General features: G+C 38.4%; 2 protein-coding genes across 2 annotated transcripts in view; one reads left to right on the forward strand and one right to left on the reverse strand.

The window, feature by feature from the left end:
• LOC134533307 (SAC3 domain-containing protein 1) overlaps nt 1–11,711 on the forward strand; it is a 137,586-nt gene extending 125,875 nt beyond the window's left edge. Inside the window, exon 10 of the transcript XR_010075298.1 lies at nt 11,499–11,711. The gene's annotated coding sequence lies outside the window, so the exon portion shown is untranslated. The remainder of the gene's footprint in view (nt 1–11,498) is intronic.
• The window catches only part of LOC134533306 (synaptic vesicle glycoprotein 2C-like), a 387,375-nt gene that overhangs the window by 245,469 nt on the left and 126,549 nt on the right, over nt 1–15,357 (reverse strand). The gene's annotated exons all lie outside the window — the stretch shown is intronic.

The raw sequence follows: 15,357 nt of genomic DNA on the forward strand, positions 1-15,357 counted from the left end.
GTTGGTATTTTAACTGCTTCAATGCCCAATGTAAAGTGGCATGATCAACAAAAACCCTCTTACCAGAACATATTATTATTTTTAGTGACTACATGTTTGACTGCAAGACTAAGGTGTGAAGGACGCCTGAGAGCCCACTTATTTACAATCCTTATTCGCTACATTCGTTGATCAGATGCATTTGTGGGGAGATTTCGAGCCAAGCGCCATATGGACCATGTCACGGCTCTTGAGTAAGATTCAAAATCGGGTTTGTATGCCCCTTTTTATGTGGTAGCGCCCTTGCAGAGGCACTGCCATTCACTGCCATTCAAAACTCTCGATTCCAGCTCACCTGTATTCACCACCAAATCAATTGTTTCTGAAGAGCGTGGGGCTATGCAACATATTGTTACGATTTACCTGCGGGTTCGTAAAGGATAGCCCAATTAATAGATTTTATTTCACACACACAGTTTTATTTGTTACCACTACTTGTCACTTACAAATAATCTTCTAAATAATTAATTACACTTAAATAAATGTCAATTCCCTGGTCACTCGTTCCGCACACCTCGCTGGGCCGCACCTCTGGTGCAACTCACGCCGCAGCACCCCTCGTGGGTCTCCGCCGCGGGACTCCGTCGCCACACTCCGACGCCGCCGTCACACCCTTCGCCGAGATCCCACTCGACGCCTCACTCGGAACTTCACTCGGGACTCCACCGCGCCTTCGACTCTATCGCCCGGAAACTCCGCCGCGGGAAAGCTCCCGACTCCACTGAACTCACTCCCTGCCCTGGAACCTTCGTCCAAGGACTTCGCCACTCTGCCACACCCGCGGCACTATCGCCCAGAAACTCCGCCGCGGGAGAACTCCCCACTGAACTCCTCTCGAAGGTCGGCCCAACCTCCTTATATAGCCCTTGGGTTCCCGTCCAGAACAATCGGGCATGTCTCCGAGATATCGCGCGACCTTCGCCGTCGAAATGCCCAGAAACGCGTCGTGAGTCCTCGAAGGATGTGGCGGCTGCTTAAAGAACGCCGATAAACGCAACAAGCATCGGGTTCCCACAAAACGCGCCGATAAACTTGTCTGAATCCTTTTATTCCGCAGTGCGGCCTCTTTTAAGTAACTCGATCTGAGGCAGGTGTGCGCTGCGACGGTCAGGATGTTGCGCAACAGTATGACACGAGATACCAGGGAGAGGATGCAGGTGGAAGGGGGCGCAGACAGGCCGAACGAGTGCGGCGATGCCAAGCACTGCAGCCAAGCGCGATCGTAACAATATATATGATCGGAACAATTCCGAATGCAACATTGACCATTGTATGAACATAATGGTACTCCATCCGGCCGATTATGTGACCACCATGCACACATGCTAGATCTACCAACCACAAAACAGCACATCATCAAGGAGGTGCATAATACTTTGTGATTGTAGCACACGTATGAACATGTTTGAAGACAAAGTGCATGGGGTTTTTTACCCTCGACCTGAGTAAGATTCAGGCAGCAGAATCGCCGCAGGTTAAAGTGCGGGTACTGTTATGAGTACCGTGTGTACGGCATAACTATGGAGCGAGGTCATTGCTCAGAGGGAGTAGTGAGGTTACCGATGCATCGAGTGTTAAGACCTGTAGTGCTGTGGCTGCATTAGCGAGACTGAACGAGTGATAATACGAAGGTATTTCGTTTTCATGTGCTCATCTATGTGCTGCCTACCAGTCAGACCAGTTACTGTATGCCACATTACTGCCAACTTTCCTGCTAATGTCTCCAATATTACTTCCCTTGGCACACTGAACCAGTCAAGCATGCAATTTCGATGCCACAGCATGTCAAAAAATCCCTTCAGTTCACATCCGTCATCGCCAGTCATGTGAATCCCGTCACTGTTTGTCACCAGACTGCCTGACTCAATCAAGTCTAGATTCATCTTCCCGCGATTTGTGATGCAGATGCAGTAGTATATTTTGGGGGCTTGGGCACAGGCTGAGGTGCCGAGGTGCCAACCACCATCTTGGATTTTGACATCATGGTGGCCATCGTGGATGAGTTTGACCTTGGCAGCCATTTTGGATTTGGGCGCCATTTTGTTTTATGATGTCATCGCCGCCATGTTGTTTTACGATATCAGCCATTTTGTATTCTGGAACATTCCGCCATTTTGATTTATGACACGGTGGCGACCAACCGGGAAAAGTCAGGGAATTTTGCCAGCAGGGAAAAGTCTTGGAAAAGTCAGGAAATTTCTCAAATAGTCAGGGAAAAAATTAAATCTTGTTTAAAGTTCCTGCTGCAGCATTTTACAGCTTAATATTATTCACAGTCTTCGTTAATTGTATGTAGCGAATTATTAACTGAAATTCTGAATACTTTAATTTATAGAAAGTTTGACATTTTAATGAAGCCATTTTTGATGTCGCGGGTCCATGAAAAACTCTTTGCTGTGGTTGCGTTGCTGATAACAACTGGCTGGCGCGCGCGCGCGCGCAAGCATTGTATTGCTACCATAGTCATGGTACGTGTACCAAATTATTCTATGCGTACTAGTTTTATAGATTATAGTACACCGAGATGACCGAGATAGTTTTATTTTTGTTTCTCGTATTATTGGCAACTGTGGTACAAGTACACGAACGTTTTGGAATGAAAACGTGTGTGCTTTTTTTTTTTGTTCCCGGTCGTGTAGTGCTTCTCTACGTTTTTTCTTTTCAGATGTACTATTTATTTTATAATGCTGTCCTCTTTGTGTAAACGTTTTGAATAGTGGCGTGTTCAGGTTTTCAGTATTATTTAGTTAGCTAGTCGGGCTTTGTTTTGAAGATAAAAAGGAGAGAATAGAAGTAGAAGAGAAGATGGAAAAAAAAAGTGTGCGGGATCAGATATGAGCGCGTGGTCTTGGGAAGAATATTGCCGTTGCTGAAAGCTAAGAGGTGAGTAATGAGTTAAATTGTTTATTCGGTTGTATTCAAATTTTTTGCCCATTACTTTTATGGAGTAAACCATTTTTTTAATGAATTCCAATACAGGAAGAAAAATGAATGGTAAATATTAAGAGTAGCAGCTACTCATCGTCTACCAAACTATTGACATTATGTAGCGCATTAGCGGCATATTTTTTTTAAATGAAAAATGCTTATTTAGTGATGAAAAGTAGTCAATTAAAAAAACTACCTTATTGATGTCTATTGTTTTGCAGTTTTTCGGAGATTTCCAAACATGCCTGAAGAACTTGGAAACTATACTAAAAGGGGGGGGGGGGGAGGGAGGGATTTGAAAATCTCCGAAAAAACGAAGAAAATAAACATCGATAAGATAACGCTTTCTTTAATGACGATATGCTTTCAGACCAAAAGAAGCATTTTTCGGTAAATATGCAGAGTAGAGGTATTTGCGGAAAAAAATTGCTAAAAATCCGAAAATACTTTTATTATATGCTCTTTCCTCTTTTCATTAAACCCGGCGGATATAAGATTCCAAATACTTAAGGAGATATTGAATTTTTAATTTTCATCACAATACAATTCTAATTTTGTACATAATTATACATTTGTGTCATTTGAACTGCTGTTTACCTTTCCAGCCCCCTTAAGAATGGTTAAAACATTTAATAGTTTTGTAATACTCTGTTTTAGAGGCAAGCATGTCGTCTGCAAGGAAGAAGTGCAGATTCAGTAGTGATTGGCTTTACGATCCAAAGTTTTCTTGGCTGGAAGAAGTTGAAGGATCTCCACATTCAGCAAAATGTAAACTATGCCGGACAACATTTTCTTTAAGTAACATGGGGCGACGAGCGGTGACGAGTCACTCAGAATCTAATAAACACCTTAAGGTTGTAGGAAGTGTATCTATGCCCCTTGCTGCATTTTTTCCAGCAAGGGATTCTGTCAGTTTTGAAAGTAAACCGCCTCAAGATGTTAATTTGGAGTACACTACCACTCAGTACGTAAGAAATGAAAAGTCTATCCTTTCTTGCGATAATCCACAGCCAGTAGCGGCTCGTAAACAACTGGACAATTTTATGTTGGGGGAAGACGTTACAAAGGCTGAAATACTTTTTACTCTTCATGCTGTAACGACACACAAATCTATGCGTACATCTGCTAAAGACGTTGATCTTTTCCCAATAATGTTTTCGGACAATAAAATTGCAGAGAAAATTAAACTACAGCGAGATAAACATGGTTACTTAATATTGTATGGTCTAAGTCCATATTTTAAAAATGAGCTCTTGCAGGTAATTGGAGATTCTGATCATGTTACGGTAGGATTTGACGAGAGTCTAAATAAAGTATCAAACAAACAGCAAATGGACATCAACATTCGTTTTTGGGACACAGTCAGAGGAGAAGCTACAACTCGGTATCTGACTTCAGTATTTCTTGGCAATACCACTGCGCATGACTTACGTAGTGGTTTCTTGGGCTGTGCTCGACCATTCCTAAAGAAATTGGTCCAAGTTTCTATGGATGGTCCAAATGTTAATTACAAGTTCCTCAAGGATTTGAAGGCTTCGATGAAAGAAGATGAAATCGAACAAGTGATTTTGGACATGGGCAGTTGTGGACTGCATACATTGCACTGTGTATTTAAGGCTGGAATCACAGTCACAGGTTGGGATATTGTCACGTTTCTGCGAGCCTTGTATAATTTGTTTAAGTTTTCTCCTGCACGTCGAGCAGACTATACTACTTGGACTTCCAGTACTCTGTTTCCACAGAAATTTTGCTCTGTTAGGTGGTTAGATAATCAAGTTGTAGCTCAGAGGGCAATAGAAATGTTACCTAATGTTGCAACCTTTGTGGAAACGACTTTGAAAGAAAAGAAATACAACCAATCTGCCAGCTTCACTATTGTTGAAAAATGTGTCGCAGATCCTCTACTGGGTGCTAAACTTGCCTTCTTCAAAACTGTGGCTTCAGACATTGAACCATTCCTAAGAGAGTTTCAAAGCGATGCTCCAATGGCCTCTTTTTTACATTGTGCATTGTCGTCAACTTGCAGAAACATAATGGACAGATTTATGAAGTCCGATGTGCTGGAAAAGTGTTCCCTCACCAAGCTGGACATAGATAAATCAGAAAACCTCTTGAATGTGAAAGAAGTAAAGCTAGGGCATTCTACTAGAAGTTCCATTAGGAAATGTAGAGAGGTTAGGGGTACTAAACTAGTCACAGACCTTGACATTCTTGTCTTTCGTAAAGAATGTCTAATGTGTTTAAAGACAATCACAAAAAAAATTTTTGAAAGATCACCTTTGAAGCTCAAAGTAACTAAAGCTTTGTCCTGTTTTGACCCAACTGTGGCTATTGAGGTAAATGTGGCATCCAAATGCCTTGAGACACTTCTGTCAATTTTAGTTGACAACAAGCTAATTGATGGTTTGTGTGCAGATCGAGCTGCGTCAGAGTACAGGGATCTATGCAAACGCCCTGGTGTTACAGCGTTGTTACACAGCTATTCACGAACTCAACAGAGGCTTTATCACTTCTGGCTGAGTTTGTGTAATGACAATACAAAGAATTTATGCAAAGTCATGAAGCTTGTGATGGTGCTGTCACATGGTAATAGCAATGTTGAATGAGGGTTTTCAGTCAATGCAGATTGTGTGGTGGAAAACCTGAAAGAAGAGAGTCTAATCGCTAGGCGAATGGTGTATGATGCTGTTAAAGTTGCAGGAGGAGTGTCCAACATTACAATAACTAAAAGCTTGGTTCATGCTGCAAGAAACGCTTGTGCACGCTCAAAGGAAGCTGCTGATTTACGCCAAAAAGAAGATCTGCAGAAGGATGCTTTGAAAGCAATAAAGAAGAAAGCAAGTAACGATTTGAAGGAACTTGTAGAAAAGAAAGCAAGGCTGTTACTGGAAGCTCAAAGAGAGGCAAATATAATTGACATGAAAATTACAGACCTCTCAAAAATGGCTTCTTAAAAGTGTGAATAAATAGTGCGCGTGATTTACCTAATAAACCTCAAGATGTAGCACAATATCATGACAGAGTAAATAAGGTAACTTGTAGAAAAGAAAGCTAAGGTGCTAGAATATTACTTGAAGCTCAGAGACAAATAATTGACATGAAAATTACAGACCTCTCAAAAATGTTTTTTTAAAAGTGTGTATAAATAGTGTTTATGTGTGTTTTACTAACTAAACCTCAAGATGTAACAAATTATCATGACAGAGTAAATACGGTAAGTGTGTGGGATTATGTGACTATTATTGTTTGTCTGATTTTGGTTTTGACATATATTAGTGTATGTTCTCTGATAAGTTAGTTAATATGCAAAAAAAAAGTTTTTACGCTTTAAAAAATTGATGATATTGTTAGGCATGGTCAGGGAATAAAAATTATTGTCCTGGAAAAGTCAGGGAATTTATTCTTTACAGTTTGGTAGCCACCCTGTGGCATCACCGTTGCAATTATCATTACGGCCGTCATCTTTAAAATCTTCATTTATTGTCCGATTTTAATGAAAAAAAAATTGAAATATATAAAAAATTTAATTAATTTAATTTAAAAAAAATATTAAAAATCAAATTTACGACACGGAGCTAGGAGTCATCGGTTCGAACCCGGCGAGGGCCTAAAAAAAATGACGACAGGTTCTTTCCTCACAGTGGCTGCTGGCAGACTGGCCCCCACCACTTATGTCAAAGTATATATATCGTCACCTAGTATGATGTCATGTTCCCCATCTTGTCTTCATTTCTGGAAGCCATCATGTTATCGTCGGCTAGAGTGTGCTAACGCCATGTTAGTTTAATTCTTACCCGCTAGAGTCCAGTAATCATTTATTATTACTGTGACACCCGCCATCTTGTCATTTGGATGCCATCTTGAAAATCCATAAATTTAAGATAGAGATGCTGGAAAAAGTTCAAAATTCATAAAAAAATTCACTCATTAAGTAAATGATCGATTCCTGTCCTTGGTTCGATCCCTGGATGAAGCAAAACATTTAATTTTATATAAAAAATTATAATTTCAATAAACCATGATCGAAATTCTTAAAGTGACTTAAAATCAACTACTGCCGTCATTATATAAGCCATTACGACTACTATCTTGGATATTTATATTTATTGACCCTTAAATTTATAAAAAAATCAATTATTAATCTACCTAAAGTTCGTGAGCGATTCCGGTTCGACTGATTGTATGTAGCCGGCTTCCCTCAGTTCTTCAAGTATGGAGACTATTTCGTTGATGTGCAAATAGTTTCCTACACTAAGCGAAGCATGTAGAATTCTAAGACGATCAACTAATTCATTGGGGTCGTCCTAATATACATAGTCAAATATCTGACCACTTTCTAGACTTCTTAAACCTTCACCATGTATTGTTAGTTCAGTGAAGAGATTAGCGAGAATGTCGATTTTTTCATGATCTTCGTCTTTATATACACCACTATCTGGATCGCTATCGCGAAAATGTGCATTGGTTAGCTATAGCAGTTTTTTGTACTCGTGTAAGTCTTTGTGAGAATATCCTTTAGGCTCCCTGCGAAACAGCAATTCGTACAGACTCGGAGTCCCGCGCGTTTTGAACTCTTCTACGCGCACGATATTTCCTGGTAGAAAGTCTATTTCTTTAGCACCGAGGAACCACTTATTATGTTTTCTGTACACTCCGTAGGTCGTGTCATTATTCCGACACGTAAACGATATCAGGTATGGTCGGACCATTGCATTAACTTGGTGACCCTATTTCGGTATTTTTTTCTTGTGCATGGACTCTGTACTCAAGTCCTCTTCTTCTCGATCTGGTTCATACTTTCTCTTCTTTACAGTTGGCATTTCATCTTCAACTTCTGTCTTCACATTGATGGCTGGTTCTTCTTTATTTTTAAGTTCGTCGAGGCGATTAGTGATTGGTTTAAACATCTCCTCAATTTCCATCTCACGTGCAAGTCTGGTTCGTCTAGCAAGTAGATATTTTTGATGAACAGACTGTATAGCTCGATGAAGGTCACTGGCCAGATCTGACATTGTACTGGCTGAAAACATATTACAAGACCTCCTTTTATACTTTTTTATTCGTTCGCGGAAACTTTTTTCTTATGTTCGAACAAATCTGAATTTGTTGACAAGTGAAATAGTGATGCTTTCAGACTACTTTGAAAAGTTCTCAAATCGTCACGTCTTTGTGCATTCAATACTTCGATCATGTCTCGATTGCGAGAATCCGAGGCTTCCACTCGCTGGTCGATGGCAACGAGTTACTATAGTAATTCGTTTTTCACACTCTACGTTTTGAGCCAGCAGCGAAATGTATTTGCGGATAACGTCGTCATGAGACTTTGCAGCAGTACGTAAGTCTCGACTGCTACGTCCGAATTTCGAAATGCGCTGACTCATGTTTGGCGATAAACTTATCGAAACCTCGTCTGTACCTGCCCTTATATAGAGGCCAATCTTTGACTATAACTAGGAATCCGTATACTTCTTTCCAACACAAGTAGCACATGTCTTTGAATTCTTGGAATGTCATGTCGGTGTTTACGTGATCGTCATAAGCATGACGTAAATTAAGTTTGTCCATGCGAAAAAGTACTATAGGACTATATTACGTAGGAGGTGATTTGGAATACGACTGTACGTCTGACACAGGTAAACACAGTCTACTTCAGCGTGTCTTCCCATGGAAAAGTACTCTTGTATTATGCCTTGCTTCTCGCACATTACATCGTCAAAAACAAAAAAAATGAATTGGCTTTTGTTTCGCTAGAAGGTACCACATTAGCAATATCTTTAAATGGGAAATACTCCAGACCATCCACCGATCGTATAACCGTAGCTAGGCGCTTGTATTTTGGCTGTTGCAATGATTTATAATAGTGGTAGACGTTTTCGAAACTAAGACCGTTTGGTTCCTCTAATAAACTCAGTAGAACGCATGTTTTACCGCAGTTGGACGGACCCGCAATTATGCATGGTACAGCAGAAGGTAACAGTAAACCATGTCGTGATTCACGTGCACTAAATACATCGTCTTGCGTAATGCGCATGGGCAAACACACTTCCTGCTTGACGACTTGCATTGTACTGAAGAAACTGTATAAAATCAAACACATTTATACTTTCTGGTCAGTTGTGCACAATGACTCGAAGAGGTAAGAAAAAAAATACATTGGTGCAGGACTCGTGAACTCGCTGATAAACAATCTGCTTTCGAGCTACACATTCCCGGCTACAGATTCTGCGGCCCCGGCACGAAACTAGCGAAAAGGTTAGCTCGCGGTGACGTGGGCATTAATTCTCTCGACGAAAAATGCAAGCAGCACGATATTGCATACTCACTCGGCAAGGATCTGGAATCCAGGCACCGGGCCGATGAGATATTGGCACAGGAAGCCGAAGATATAAGTAAATCACCGAACGCGGTACTAGGAGAAAAATCGCAGCCTGGGACGTTTCCTAAATCATGAAGGCAAATACCAAATTAGAACTTGGTGCTCGTTGAGCCAGCTCCATCAAGTCAAAGACTAACTCACGTAAGACCAAACTTAAGGCTGGAACAGGCGTGCAAAAAGCCAAACAAAAATTACAGACTCTCGACAAGAAGACTTTAATATATATTTATGTGAGTATTTGAACTGTTTTTAGTTCATATATAAATGTATTTTGTGAAAGAAATATTGTTTTCTGCATTAAAATCACATTCGTCATCTAGCCATCACTGGTTCGTCATCTTACACACCTGTGCGAGTAAGATGACGAATATGCATAATTTTATAAAATCATTTCTGCTTTTTTAAAATTCTTACACTATGCTGTTTGAACCATCAAAATTTACAAGATGTATAATTATACTTGCATATTTTATAGAAATATAAAATCTTTTTATATCCCAAAGGCTATAAAGTAAGTATAAACCTCACATTCGTCATCTTACCCTCCCTTCCCCTATATATGGTATTTTTTCAATCATGCAGTATGTTATTTCGTATTTTTAGTACCCTGGTGATCATTTTATATATATATATATAATTGACTGAAAAGAATACATAAGTTTTATAATAGAATGCTTACAACTTGTAAAAGTTATAAATATTTTGAAACTAAGACAATTTTATAAGTATGATTGATAACTAGTAAAAAGATAGTAAGTGGAACGAATATTAGACATGGCATGTAATAATTTTTATACAAAATTCTAGGTAGCTTAGTGGTTAGCATCTTGCCTGATGTTAGGTATTTCGGAACTTTTTTTAAATTGTTATTATAATTTTAAATCATTTCTGAAAATTTTATTTTCTATATAATTTGGTTACAAAATGGTGATTTACACTTTGTTAGGCTGGTGTACGCTACGTAGTTAAACTTTGTGCCGGTAGCCTGAAGCACCTTTTCTCAGGGACCTATCTGATATTTTTCAAATCTAAGACATCGTTGGCAGCCCGCTTGCAGTCACGTTCTCGGCCTGTAACATTATTTCCCTGCATGACCAAAACTGCATACAGCAGCTCTGGACGAGTAATTACCTCTTAGAACAGCGCTTACCATCACACATACTTCTTAGGTTCACTCCTCGAAAGTCACATTAGGAGGCTCGTTCCCAGCCTGGTTGCGTTTTTTGTCCACCCCCCTCCCACACCCCTCAGTTCTCAGAATTTAGCCCAGGACCATTGACCTGACGTGAACCCCTCCAAGCATTGGCCGATTTCAAGGACGTTTTGCCATAGAAAAAATATGTGCAATGATGGACCACACACGACATCTAGTGGTGGACATAGTAACTTCTTCTTTTGTCGTCAGCGTGTGGAGCTGACGCCTGCGACATCTGGTGGCAACTTTGCTTACCCCCCCCCCCCCCCAGCTACCTTCCCCTGTAGGCCGCCAGAGTGCAGCACCAGACTGCGCCATTAGCCCCAGGCTATAGCAGAGGTCTTGGGCGAGTCGATTCTTTTTTATTTCAGACACCCCTCAACAGGTAGCGCTAAAATCGGCCAGTGCTACCAACTTCGAGATTTCAAAGTCAGATTTTTTTGTGATTCCCACTCGGGGAACTTCGGAACCTTTCGGTCCTGACGCCCCAGTCTTCCCCCACCACATTCTGGTTGAGTTTTTAGTTTTAATTACGAGACGCGGCTCCTCGGCAGACACTTCGCGTCGCGATTGCAGACGGACCGTTTGTGATTACCAGCGGATCAACGAGACGCACTACAAGACTTCCGTCCGGCTGCAACCGACGATGTAGTCTATTATATAAGAGATGCTATCCCTGTAAATTTCTTTAAGTAGTTAAGTCCGTCTGTATAGTATAAAGAATATTTTTTATTAAATAATTTTTTTTTAAGTAATGGAAACGTCCGCGCCTGCCTCGTATTCGCGAGTTGCAGATCCGATCTTGCTACAGTTCCAAAACTAGAAGTCAACTTCCCTGTCTAGTGAGTTACTATCAGCGACATTCCACAACCTCCCCTTATCTTTTGCGGGCATTTTCTGCCCAGTTTGATAACTGTCTGTGTACTAGTTCTGATCAGGTTTGATTTGGACTGTTCACAGACAGGGTCCAAGAGCCGGAAGCCGAATTGGCATTTTCACGATCTTCCTACTCAAAAAACAGGCGCCTTGGCACCATGTTGACTACTGGTCTCCGGGAAGCGAAGCACCGACCTCTGGTGCGACAGTATTTATAAACATTTTGTTTGAAACATTCTTTAAATTATGACGGTCGAAGAAGTTAATCATATAAACATCATTTCTGGACTGTAAGAAGATATACTGGGATAGTTTAAACATATTTGTATTTTTTTTAATGAAACCTTTTTATAATCTAATTTAGGGCAGGCCCATATCTTATGTTCTTTCTGAATATACCTGAGAGCTCTTTGAGTATGTAATTGATATTGTATGTTAATTTTTTTTTAATATCTGTTATAAGTTTCTTAAATATGGAGTAATTATATTCAGACGGAATCAAACCTTGTTTCTGTTCATTTCTCATATCCTTTTGAAACCTTAAAAATCCGCAGCACAATCTTTGTTACCTAACCCAAGGTTCTTCCTAAAATATTTTTAATTTATTTCATTAAGGATGATACTATTATAAAAATTAAATGAAACATTCGACCTAGACACTATTGCCTCTTGGATGGTTGCGATAATAGTGTGCGAATTAAATATATAATACATTTAGCAATAAAAGTGAAATATATACCATACAATTCATGATGGCGACTGTACAAGTTATAGCATGCAAAAATCCTAAATTCGAAGCCACAGGTCTTGTTAGTTATGATGAAATACATAACGACTGCATTATAATAATGGAATGATAGAGCATGAGAAAATTAAATTCAAGATGGCGGAATGTTCTAGAAAACAAAATTGCGATTGCATAATGGTAATGTGAAAATCCAAAATCCGAATCTTTAATCCTCAAGTCTTATCAGTGGTGATGTAATTGACAGATGCTTCAGCAAACATTCAGACTGAAACTCAAATCTAAAAAGTAATAGAATTTAAAATGGCAGAAAGTTTTAGAAAACAAAATGGTGACAGGAAATTGATTTAGTTCAAGGTAGTGGCCGGAAATGATGTAATCCAAGATGGTGGCCAGTAAAGACATAATCCAAGATGGCAGTGTTGATGTCAGGTGTCAAAGGTTACAAATATGGATACACAATCCACTGCCTCTGGAGGTACATAATCATAATACTAACATCAAATAATATACCTGAAGTATTTACAAAAGATTCAGTTTAAACATCATATGTTTATAAAGTTATTCTGACTTTCTCCTTATTGATAGATAACTAAAGCTTGAGCAGTCGGTGATGTAGGCACCGCTTGTGTAGTGCTGCATTATGTAACATGCAAACTGTACAATTCGGCTGGTAGCCTTACCCTAGGGATCTGGGGGCATTGCTAAACAAATTAAAAATTTTTTACCGAACAGACAAACAAACACACAGATAGACAAGAAAGCGAGTTAATAGTGCATTGCTATCCAGTTCTGAGCTAAGTTCAAAGTTTCAAGTTTCGGGTAGTTTAAAATCGATTGTAAAATATGTACAGAACAAACAAACAGACAGACAACAAACTGAGTTACATAATAAACATATGGTAGGCAGTAAATTATCTACATTTATTAGCCAGTGAAGTTGTGTAGAAATTAACACGGTTTCACATATATTTAACTTTTTTCTTTTGGTTCTCTATAGCATTACGAACTTGGCACTATCTTTAAGGTATTTTTCAAACTGAAATTTGCAGTCTAATATACACAGTAAAACAAAATTAACCTGAAACATTTTAAAACACATATTATAAACCTAAGTATATATATAAGTATATTTGCTTTGCTTAATATCTTAAAATGCAGATATAAATATGTAAATATTTCCTCCAAACAAACTTTATTGAGCTGATTTAACTCTTAAGATTTAACTGTTAAAATTTCATTACAAAATGCTATTATTTTTAATAGCGTCTAATAATTGTAGGTTAACAATTTGTGGTGTCTCACAGTGTGATGAAAGCTGCACATTCTCTTCATTTTAATATTAACATAGGGTTTTAATTACATGATATTAATGTATTTTTTAAGTTGTTAAGTTATTATGATTATAAATTATAACATCTAGTATTAAATTATAGTTGTATCTACTATCACAAAATAAAATTTTTTTAAACCTATGCACAATGTAAATATTGCGATGACCACAGAAGCAACATGTACAGATTAATCTTGTGGGTCCGCCATATTTTCGAGATATCTGAGACTTCCACAGGTGGCAGCACCATGTTTACACATTTCCGTTCTTACAGACTTCCGTTTCATTCACGAAATTAAGCCTACAAAATGCCGTATAGCGAGAGCTTAAATTTTTACGCATCAGAAGTTTAAAAATAAGATGTCATATTTCAATTACCATTCCTTAGAAATAAATAATGAATATTATCATATGATGCTCTTGAAATACAACAGGACAATATATTACCAATATTCTCATTCCAAATTTTACTTAACAAAATACAATATTTCAGATAGCCTACATAAAAAAAATTCCTTATATTACAATGTTGTATCTAAAACAGTTTTGACCAGTGGTGTGGATCTACCAAATAGAGCACAGTGCTCATCCAAGATTGTGCATTGGAAAGAAGGAGTAAAATGTCCTATTAAATGCACACCTAACTCTAATGATGAGATTTTCTATAGCTATACGCCTGCGAATCCGCTTGTTTAAGCCACTTTCTATCAATTTAATCTGCCTAGTCAACTGGCCACTAGCTTTGCTTCAGAGAGTGAAATTAATAATGACTGGTCTTTTTTATTGTTACTGCCTTTACGGATTTTTATTGATTACAGGAGTTGCTAAAAATATTTTTAAAAAAACTTGAATCAACAATGTGAATCAAACTTCACAAAACCCCTATTCTGTGCGTTATCGAAATTCAGTCAGTTGCTGGCAATGATTTCACTCGTGAATGACATTTCTTGTCAGTTAGTAGTCAATGAATTCAGCCAACGTGCCTCTGACAATTTGAAAGTGAGACCTGAATATATTTGAGGTATTAGAAGATACTTTTCACTCAAAATACTCATCGTCAGACTGTATGGTCCTAAAACTTGTGGTTGTACGTGGTTGTTTCATATTAAAATAAAACCTTCGGTCTTACCTACGATTTACTTTCATGCCAGAATGCATATTTTGCCACATTTATAAATTAGAATATACATGGTTCTGACTACTGCAGGTATAATGAACATGACGAGGTAGGGGTGAGCGAAGACTATATTTTCAATTTGAATCGAAGTAAAAATGTACTTAAATGTTTTGCTACATTAACAAACAAATTATGATTATTCCATAGACAAAACTTTGAATGCTTAAGTACGTGTTTATCAATGCACTAGCTGCAATACCCGGCGTTGCCCGGGCTGAAAACAGGGTGAAGGGGACCTTTTTCGAAATCAGATGTAGTTAGTAATTGTCTTGTTAATTTGAATGTCAAGTGTGAAAATTAATTTATATCACTTTCAGATCCCGACAGACGTTGTTCTGCTAGTTTATAGTTATTTACCTGGCCTGTAGGTATGTAATTTAGACTTCATAAAGCAATATAGAAAAAAGCTGAAAAATAAGAGATTACTAATATTGAAAAGATTCCATTATCTAGCTAATGCTCGGCCTGCATTGCAATGCCTCATTCAGTTCTGTTTTGTAATATGTTTGAAGTAGTTTCACATATACAAATCATGTATCCATTTCTCGATATATATTTATCTCTATCTACATCTATATACATCTATGTATCTCTCTATATCTATTTATCTCTGTATCTACATATAGATATACTTCCCACTATCTCTATATCTTCTATATATAAGTTTCTATATAGCTCTATACATCTA

Source organism: Bacillus rossius, chromosome 6 (assembly GCF_032445375.1).
Source record: "Bacillus rossius redtenbacheri isolate Brsri chromosome 6, Brsri_v3, whole genome shotgun sequence".
Lineage (NCBI taxonomy): Eukaryota > Metazoa > Arthropoda > Insecta > Phasmatodea > Bacillidae > Bacillus > Bacillus rossius.